The sequence below is a fragment of the Gracilinanus agilis genome, chromosome 4 (genome assembly GCF_016433145.1).
Source record: "Gracilinanus agilis isolate LMUSP501 chromosome 4, AgileGrace, whole genome shotgun sequence".
NCBI lineage: Eukaryota > Metazoa > Chordata > Mammalia > Didelphimorphia > Didelphidae > Gracilinanus > Gracilinanus agilis.
In genome coordinates this window covers 12,411,718-12,422,732 of record NC_058133.1, presented here as the reverse complement: position 1 = coordinate 12,422,732, position 11,015 = coordinate 12,411,718, and positions in this window count along the sequence as shown.

Below are 11,015 nucleotides of genomic sequence, written 5' to 3'. Positions count from 1 at the left end.
TAAAATTTTTTATTTTATTGTCTCTTTGGGACACAGACCCAGTAGTGGCATTACTGTATTAAAGGGTATGCATAGTTTTATAGCCCTTTGGGCATAGTTAGCTCCAAATTGCCTTCCAGAAATGTTGATTCCACTCACAACTCCACCAACAATGCATTAGTGTCTCAATTTTGTCATACCCCCAAACCCCAACATTGATCACTTTCCTTTAATGTCATATTAGTCAACCTGAATAGTGTGAGGTGATATCTCAGCATTGTTTGAATTTACATTTCTCTAATCAAGAGAGATTTAGAACATTTTTATATGTTATTGATGGCTTTGATTTTTTAATCTGAAATTTGTTTGTTCCTATCATTACCTCCACTTCTAGTGGAAGGAGCTGCATGGAGCAGCGGAAAGAGTTCTAGCTTTGGAGTCAGGGGACCTGAGTGTACAGTGTAAAGCACACTGACTCTGGACTTAGAGTGCCTGGGTTGAAATCCTCCCTTGGACACCGCTTGCCTATGTGATTGGGTTATATTAGCAGCAGGTTCCATGTGTTGGGAGTGACTAGGGAAGCACACAGATAGCCTCGTTCATTATGCAATTGAAAACAAAACAAAACAAAAATCCCTCAAGTCCTGCAAGGTTACTAAATCTATGAAGATCAAGGAATTGTAATACAAATTATAATTCAACAAGAATGAGATCTTAGATCTGGAGCAGGAAATGGCCCCTGGACACCTTCAAGTCCAACTGGCCTTGTTTCACACATGATCAAACTGAACTCCAAGGAGATGAAAGATTTTGCCTGAGGTTACACAGGAAATAAATGTCTGAGGAGTGGATTTGAACTCAGGTCTTCCTCTCTCTGAGCCAAATAACTCAGTATAAATCTGGAAAGAATCTTATGAGAGAAAAAAAAAAGGAAAATCAGAAGAGAACACACATGAATAATGACTGGAATAAGAGGAAAAAGGAATAACTAGACAGAGCATTCTGAGGATGGTTTAGAGGAAAAGCCTGAAAAGGCATGAGGACAATTTAGGTAGTAAAATTCACTTATTAGCATATAAACAATTACAAAACAAGTTTAACTGGTTGTTTTTATATTCAATATTGTTTATAATAAATCATTTTCTAACTTAGGAAACTTTAAAGAATCATATAAAGGGTAGGAGCAGGGAGGACCCAGTGTCCCTGAAATCAGTATGGGATAGTGGCAAGAAGAATGTTAGATCATGAGACATGGGACCTGGTTTTGAATTTCGTCCCCGTGACTCATTACCTCCATGACATTGGGCCTTAGCTTCCTTACCTTTGGTTTCCTCACTTGTAAAATGAGGCTTTTGAATGAGATGGCCTCTGAGGTCCTCTTCAGACCTAGGTATGACTATAAAATGCTGCCTGGAGTTTGGGCAGCTGGAGAACCTTGCCCAGCCTGGTATTGTTGTCATTGTGTACAGTGTTCTCCCAGTTCTGCTCATTTCACTCAGCATCAGTTCATGCAAGTCTTTTTCTGAAAGCCATCCTGCTCATCATTTCTTTTAGTGAAATAATATTCCATTCCAATCTTATGCCACAATTTATTCAGCCACCCCCCAAATTGATGGACATTTCCCTCATTTTCCAATCCTTTGCCATTACAAAAAGAGCTGCTATAAATATTTTTATACAAGCAGGTCCTTCTTCCTCCACTTCCCCCCCCCTTTTTTTATCTCTTTGGGATACAGACCTAGTAGTGGTATTGTTGGATCAAAGTGTATGCACAATTCCAAGTTGCCCTCCAGAATAGGGGATCCGTTCACAACTCCACCAACAATGCACGAATGTCCCAATTTTGCCATATCCCCTCCAACATTTATCACTTTCTTTTATCATACTGGCCAATCGGATAGGTGTGAGGTAGTAGCTCAGAGTTGTTTTAATTTACATTTAGATTTAGATTTAGAACAGTTTTTATATGATTATTGATAGCTTTAATTCCCTTGTCTGAAAACTGCCTGTTCATATCAATCGACCATTTGTCAGTTGGGGGATGACTTGGATTCTTATAAATTTGACTTAGTTCTCTATAGATTTGGAAAATGAGACCTTTATCTGAGAATTCTGCTATAAAATCTCCCCCTCCAGTTTGTTGTTTCCCTTCTAATCTTGGTTATATTTGTTTTGTTTGTACAAAACCTTTTAAATTTAATATAATCAAAATTATTCATTTTACATCTCCTAAGGTCCTCTGTCTCTTGTTTGGTAGAAATATTTCTTACTGTGCTTTCCAGCTGGGCATCTTGTTCCAGTGACTGGCTTGGCATTCTTGGTTTGCTAAAGTTTGGGTTCTAGTTAGATAAGAGCATCCAAGTAGTTTGGTTTGCAGGTACTGAAAGAAAACCTATTTTCATCCCTAGTAAGGTCCTGGCTTTAGAAAGGAAGATTTGGGATTGCTGAATTAGAGTCCTTCCAAAGAGGGTTTCCTCTAATTGCAAGGGTTTAAGCTCTGGCTAGATGGCTGCATTGGCACATTGTCAGATATAATAAGCATTTATTACATGTGTTTGAGGCCCCTATGTGTAGTATGGGAGTGTCACTGGGTGACTTCAAGGGAGGCAGAAAAGACATCTCTAGCCTCTTCTCCAAGGGAGACTTTCATGTCTGCTAGGCAGGGAAGCAGGAAGTTGGGGCCAGATGGTTTACATGCTCTGCTCCTCTCAGAGACAGGAGGTACAAGACTAGAATGATGTCTATTTGCTCCCTTAAGTATTGCTAGTCTTGATTTTCAGCCTCAATCTAACTTCTGATCATTGTTCCATTACTGGGAAAGGAGGACCCCAAGCTTTACATCCAAAGTTTGGCTTCCTTCCTGCCAAATACCATTTCATTGATATACACACAGAGTGAACAGCAAAGAAACCCATTTATCTAATTCCCTAACCAAAACAGAAATCATAGAAAGTATTTGTAGGAGAGGATTTCTAGAGAAGATGGAATAAAGGAGTTCTCCCCTTGAGAATGAGGTTACTCAGCGAGAGAGAGAGAGAGAGAGAGAGAGAGAGAGAGAGAGAGAGAGAGAGAGACAGAGACAGAGACAGACAGAGAGAGAGAGACAGACAGACAGACAGACAGACACAGACACAGACACAGAGCCCAAAGTCTCTTGGGCAGAAACTGGGGAAAGAGGCATGATTGAGACTACCAACTCCTGTCATTTCAGATTCTTTTCCTTCAGCCGCTTGAGGTGAGGCTGGCATCTTCCATCTTCTCTCTTGAAGCTGGAAGCCAGAAGTGTCCGAAGTGATGGCAAAGCCAGAAAAGACTCAAAAAACTTGAAGCAGGCACAAAAGCTTGAAGAGGATGAAGAGTACTCCTCTCTCCTGAGCTTGACAACTCCCCCCTGTTCTTGATTTGGGGTGCTGATCTTCACCAATAAGGAGAGAATTCCATATTAATGAGCTTTGAGACTGGGTTTACATGTGACTCCTTTGTCCCATGCAGTGTATTAAATCAACTCTAGGAATACAAATTTTGCATATGCAGAAAGAAAGAAAGACAGTCCCTTCCCAAAGGAGTTTATGCTCTAATAGGGGAAAACAAAGTTTAAAAGGCAGCTGAAAAAAGCTGGAGTGGGTAGATACCCCAAGAGGGAATGGTGGAGAAAATGCAGAGTCAAGAGTAAAGCTTGGATGAAAATGAAGAACTGCTCTGACCCATTCCTGAAAAATGGAAGCTCTGGGAAGAACCCACCGAACAAAGGAATGAGCCAAAGGGCCAGGGTGAGAAGGCTGCTGGGAATGATGGAGACAGTCTAGACAGGAAGGGAGTCAGGTGAAAGGGATTCCTCTCACTGGGGGAGACTCCTGTCCATATCTGAATTGGACCAGTTGGGACTGAGATGTACTCTAGAGCTATGATCCTATGAGAGTGTGTCTATTGAATAAAGAGAGTTCAGCCATCCTGGTCACTCACAGGTATATATGGCTTAAACTAATGCCTGCTAGTCTATCCATTCATTAAGCTGTTATTCTCATGTATTATACTTAATTAAAAAAGTCATCCCTAAGAATGATAGAAAAAGAGACAATTACTAATTTGAAAATGCAATCTAAGAATTAGAAAACATACAAAAAAGCAAACCCAAAATAAGGACTGAAGAGCAAATTTTGAAAATTAGAACAGGAAGAGAAAAATTGGAAACAAACTCCCAATGGGAACTTCATCAGCCACAGAGAAAGACTGAGAAAACCAGTGTCATCAAAATGAGAATCATCAATAATGATTTCCCGTTAGCCTTGGGAGACAAGAAGATCTGGGTTCAAATCTTGCTTCTGACACTTATTAGCTAAGTGACCTTGGGCAAATCATTTAACCTAGAGAGTTATTCAGCTTTCTTACACATAAAATGGGTATAATGATAGCACTCACCTCCTAGGGGTGTTGTGAGAATAAAAGATATAAAATTCATAAATCATTTTGCAATCCTTTAAGTACTATATAAATGCTAGCTGTCATTATTATCCTTATCATCCTCATCCTCATTACACAGGAAGATAAGGTATTGCTGGCTTACAGAAACCAATGGAATAAGTGACCACACCAATGTCTAATGGATCCGATTAAGCAGAAGTCAAGTGACTTGCACAGTCTCTCTCTCTCTCTCTCTCTCTCTCTCTCTCTCTCTCTCTCTCTCTCTCTCTCTCTTTCTCTCTCTCTCTCTCTCACACACACACAGAGCTTAGAAGTATCTCAGGCTGGATTTGAATTCATATCTTCTTGACTTGGGGCCCAGCACTCTATCCACTGAGCTACCTTGCCTCTTCCTCAAACACTTTTTACAAAGTGTATTGTAAACGTAAGCTATTGTGATTAGATGGGGATTGGGCCAGAGTGTGTGTGAGGCTAGATAACCAAGATGGCGCCCCAGGTAGAAGGAATTTCAGTCATGGAGCCTCAAGAGGGGTCAATGGAAAGACACAAGGACACAAGGCCACTGTCTTTTATAGTGTGTGGATATGAGAGAGAGAAAGAGAGAGAGAGAGAGAGAGAGAGAGAGAGAGAGAGAGAGAGAGAGAGAGAGAGAGAGAGAGACAGAGAGACAGAGACAGAGAGAGACAGAGAGAGAGAGAGAGAGAGTGTGTGTGTGTGTGTGTGTGTGTGTGTGTGTGTGTGTGTGAATATGACAACGATGGTTATACAATTGTGGGCTTACATCATGCTGATTTCAGATCCTGGAGCATTACTAACCTAGTAAGGGGAGAAATACAGAAATAAAAAAGGTTTTAGCCAAATGGCGGGATAGTAAGTATGAATGTGATTGAATATCTGTTACCCTAGTAGAGCCTGCACATGTATGCCCAGTCTTCATGATTCTTGGCTCAGGCAGCATGGCTCTCTGTCTCTAATTTAAATAAGTGAAGTAATAAACAATAAAATAAATAATAACTGAAACTTGGTCCCATAGCTCAGTGGTTAGCACGGCCCACTCCTCAAAATTACTTTGTATTTTTATAAAATTTTGTAAATTTATTTTCTTTGAATTTTGTATTTACTAATGTAGAAACATGACTGTTTGCCTTGTGTGCCTAGCATAGAGCAGATGGTCAAAAAATGGTCGTTGAGTTGAAAAAGTTCGAAAGGACATCATTTGTTCCTCCAACTGTAGGCCGCCATGTTTGTTCCATCTACTTACCTGGAAGCTTGTAGAGTCCCCTGGTTGAGGCAACAAATAGCAGCTGGTGTAAACAGCACTTGGAGGTTGGCACAGGGCTTTACATCCATCAGGCTGGTATGCCGACTCTGCCCTCTTTTGTGTCTGATCCTTTCTTTTGTTTTGCCCTTCAGTTCTTACAAAAGACCTGCTTCCTATTTACCCGACCTCTGGCTGGCTTACTTCACTTTGCCTTCTGGTCCTTTCGGTCCCCCAGTTTTTGTTTCTGATCTCCTCTTGCTGTCTCTGGCTGGCCTGGCTGGCTTGGACTCATCATGCCGCTCTGATCCTTCATATTTGCCAGATTCCTCCAGATTAACTTATCTCCAGAATACATGTTTGGTGGCGAGCTGTATTAACTGCCTGTTTGCATGCTCTGTCTTTTTCTATTTGTAATCTAGGACCAGGGAAAGTCTGTGGGGCTCGAACACTATCAGGGCACTTCCCTCTTCTGTGTCTATGTGAATAACTCTCAGAAGCTCCTTCTGCAGTACTAGCAGAAATGGTAACAAAACCGAAAACCGTGGAACAATAATAACGGTCATTATTATTGATTTTGGCATGGAAAACTGTTCTCTGATAATAAGGGTTGTATTTATATTACTCTTTTGGGTTTGCAAAGTACTTTAGAATGATTATCTCATCTGCTCGTCATAGCAACCCTGGGAGGTAGGTGCCATTATTATCCCCATTTTACAGATGAGAAAATGGAAGCCAACAGAGGTTAAGGGACTTGTCCAGGGTCACACAGCTAATAGGTGTTTGAGGCAGATTTCAAACTTTGATCTTCCCGAGTCCAAGTCCCACATCCTATCCACCGTGCCACCTAGCAGCCTTAAATAGACTAAGAAAAAAATAGTGAAGAACAGTTGATATAAAATGTGGCATCTTCCACAGAAGTAGTTTAAGCCTACTCTGGTTCTTCCTTGCATTTCATCTATTATCATTATGTCCTAGAAGGAACTGAGTCTGGCTTTCGAGTCAAAGAGGGAGTTGTGCCAAAGAATGTATTCATCCCTTGATGTGCCCAGATGACAAAAAGTTTTATGTTTCCCCTGAAAAGCACATTAAAGGTCTACTACTTCATCTCATGGCCATTTTCTCAATGATGTTAAAATGTCATTTGAGAAAAAAATCTTTAAGGTATGCCAAGGATGAGTAGAGCTCGAGGGCTTTGAATTTCAATTGTGTGGTCCAATTGGATCAACAAATGAGAGTGACATGTAAGAATTCCTTGGTGGTCTCTAGGTAACACCCATCAAATATAAGACTGTCCTTAGAGCTTAAGTGGACCTTCTGAAGTAGACATTTTAGTGGGAAGAACACATGTAGAGTAACTAGTACTAACACAGTCTTTCTTTAAAAATTATTTATCTTATTTCATTTAGCCCAAATTTTATAAAACCAAGTAAAACAAGCATTTCTACATACCAAGGAAAAGAAGGCTGTGCATGGATATATCTTAATATATCTCTTTTTGGGACGACACTCATCTCTAGGGGTTCTTCACGTGTAAGAAAATTGAGAACTCTTTCAATAGATGTGGCTTCCTTTGTAATCTTCTATATTTTATTCTGTGATTTTAAGACCATTATTCTGAAAAAGGGACCATCAGCTTCACTGAACTTCCAAAGGATGTCCATCACACACACATTGTATAATTAGAATTTTGCTCCCCAAAACTCTCTTTCCCAGCCTCCCATGTTTCTTCCGACGTTACGTGCTAACGTAGGGAGGATATAAGTTTTGTGTAGCTCTGCCCTCCCTCTCTTCTCCCAGAAACGCAACTGTGGAGGTGGGGTGAGGTGAGAGGCAGGAGAATTTGACTCAGGTTTTACTTTTGTTCTTTTTATTTCTTCTACTTCAAGTGATTATTAATAAACTTTATAAAATATTGTACTTGGAGTTAGTGGATATTAATTTTAATCTTACAGCACACACACACACACACACACACACACAGAGGTCAAGAGTGCCTGTCATAGAGGATATCCAATCAAAAACTTGTCAATATTAATGGAAGTCAGGGTTCATTGCCCCAAAGCAGCTAGAGAAAGATGAACAAATATATCCCTGTCAAAAAAGAAAAAGAAAAAGGAAGTAGATTGATAGATATTCTTAGAAGTCACGTTACACCGTTTGGAAAAATTATAGAAATCCTTTTGGAACAAAGAGATCTCACTTCAAAGTAAATACAAAGCAAAAACCATCAACCAGAGACACTTCTGAATTTGTTGAAGGTGACCAAAAGAGGATTATCTTTGCTTCAAACCTCTAAAATGACTGAGATCCAAGAGGGATATCAAAAGATGTTCCATGGGCTCCATCTTTATGAACTCAGCCAGAGGTACACTGTTTCAACAAAAGAGTGTTAAAAAGTCACCGAGGCATGGTAGGTTTGCTTATATAAATGGAAAGGTTTCTGATAGCAATCTAGATTCAGGTCAAGAACCCCCAAATTGCAGAAAGATTATAATTCAGCAATCTGGATTTATTGACTGATATCGATCCTACAAAGAAATAGTAGGAACTGTACAACAAATTGATAATGTTGAAAAAAAATACCATCAAGAAGATATACCTAGACAGACATGATCAGAGACTTAAAGAGTTATCCAGAAGAAACCTAGAGGTGACAAACTCCTTTCCCCAAACAGAAATTCCAAAATATCCTGGAAATGTCAATATATTAGAAATGGGGAATCATCATATATGGAATTTATTCCCCATAACCACCCCCAGCACAATATTGATCCAGGACCATTTAAGAGCATCATTTTAAATGGATAGATGTCTTCCTTTTGAATGATCCTCAGCTCTCAACTGCATAGAATGGAAAACTTTCCAAATATGGCGACCTAGCGGAAGAATTCAAACCTTTTGGGAACCGGAAAAGATACAACATTGTCATTATCCTGTCTGCTCCTGAGATGATCCGAAATATACTTTTAATGAGTCTGGAGAAGATGAGGTTATATCGCAATATACTTATTCAATTAAAGATCAATCATTTTACCCACCAATGGAACAACCCATAAAATATGATCCATAAGAGAATTACAGGATTCTGACTTATCCTTAAACTGTTTCTAGCTGAAGTCCATAAAAAATGAGAATGAGATAACAGTGATACTAATAATGCTTATAGACTCACCCTCATAGTCTCTCTCTCTCTCCCTTCAATCTAACATTGGTTTGCTGGCTTGCCATTATTCTTATAATAGAGGGCATCATAGTCACAAAGTGCTTCCTCATTCATTATCTCATTTGATCTTCATAACTTCACTAAAGTTTATATGGGAATTCTCTTAAGGGAAGAATTGTGGTATTGTAGAAAAAGCACCCTGGATTCAAAGCCCTCCTCTGACATTTACTATCTGAGAGACTTTGGGTAAGTCTCTTTAATTTTCTTGAACCTCAGTTTACTCATCTGTAAAATCACTCGATTTTATTGACCAGGCTCAGACTAAGAAAGCAATTTACTCAGGGTCCGTATCAGGAGGTTGAAGGGATTTAGGGAGGTTAAGGGATGATCAGGCTCTTTTGCTGTTTTCCCCAGCAGTGAGCAGCAAATGCTCTCTGAGAGGAAGGTTTTATATTAAGCCAGAGGCCAAACCAGAGTAATAAAAGACAGCTAAAGCCCTAAACTTAATGTATCTGAAGCTATAGTTGTTGGACTGGAATGATGAGCTGGCCTTTGACGTTTCAGAGCATAGTCGTTGAACCCCACTCTCCTATTTGGAAGCATATTCTGTCAGGTCAGCAGGGTCTCTCCAGCTGCTGCCATGGCTCTCAGCTGCATAAATGCTCTAGCTGGAAGACAGGGTCAGGAGAGATATAGCTGGCCAGTGATGAAAGCTTCAGGCAGTCCTTCCTCGAGATAATGGAGGAATCCCAGCTGCCCATGAGCCTTTGACTTTCCCAACAGTCCTCTGCCTACCTTCCTGCTATCCCATTTTGTTTTGGACTTCCCCACATTTTAATGAATGGGGAGAAAGGGTGCATTTGTTGCCTTCTTTATTTTCAAATCTATGCTTTTGAATCTTCGAGCAGGATATGTTGATTGGTTCAGGGGGAAAAGGAGAATTTTTTTTTAAAGAAATGGTGGTTCGAGGGCAGCTAGGTGGTTCATTGGATTGAAAGCCAGGTTTAGAGATGGGTCATCCTCGGTTCAAATCTGGCCTCAGACACTTGCTAACTGTGTGAACCTGGGTAAGTTGCTTAACCTTCATCATCTAGCTCTTTCCGTTCTGTCTTAGAACTTATATATAGTGTTGATTCTAAGACAGAAGGTAAGGGTTAAAAAAGCTTAAAGAAATGGGGGTGGGTGGTGAGGCTTATTCAATGGTTGACCCTGCAAGGTTGTCTTACATTAAATGGAAATCGGGGCTTGCAGTCAAAGTCAGGGGCCGGGATCTCTGGATTTTATTTTTAAATTCCCAAAGTTGGGACATCTCTCCCTAGAGATGGCCATTAACTGTAAGGGCTATAGCTGGAGAAAGCCTATTCTGGGATGCATGCACAGCAAATAGAAAAGCAAATACCCAGCCCAAACCAAGGGGCCATGAAGCTTGTCTGAGGCTAAGTGGATAACTTAAGTCTAAACTCTCCTAAGACAGTCTCCAATCCTTAGGACATGCTATCTTGGTATAGGAAATAGATCAGTGATTCCCAAAGTGGGTGCCACTGCCCCCTAGTGGGTGATGCAGCGATCCAGGGGAGCGGTGATGGCCACAGGTGCATTGATCTTTCCTATTAATTGCTATTAAAATTTAAAAAATTAATTTCCAGGGGGCTAAGTAATATTTTTTCTGGAAAGGGAGCGGGAGGTCAAAAAAGTTTGGGAACCACTGAAATAGATGAACATTCTCTCTAGACTTTGGTCAGTGCTTCACACATTGAGCTGCCTTACATCTATGAGCTGGATCAGTAGACAATTTTGTGTGTGTGTGTGTGTGTGTGTGTGTGTGTGTGTGTGTTAGTTGGGTGCTTTTAAAAAATGTGAGGACACAGAAGTTGTAAGCCAGGACTTGAATCCAGGACTACTGACGTACTTTCTATCTCAATAAACCATTGTGTTCTTATTGATATATATAGGAAAACTGACTAGCTGGAGCCCAGCCAAATGCAGTCCTCAAATGGCCAGTTTATTTTATGTCCTATTATATTTCAAAAGAAGCAGGAGCCAAAGAGATTTATTTAGTTCAATCTTCTAAAATCACCTTTTTTAGGTTCTTCACAGGATCACAGATTTAGGTGTAAAAGGTACCTTAGAAGTTCTGTGTGGGCTAAGAAATGAAGAGTTCCAGGGAAAAGTAGCTTGGGGAAGTGAGCT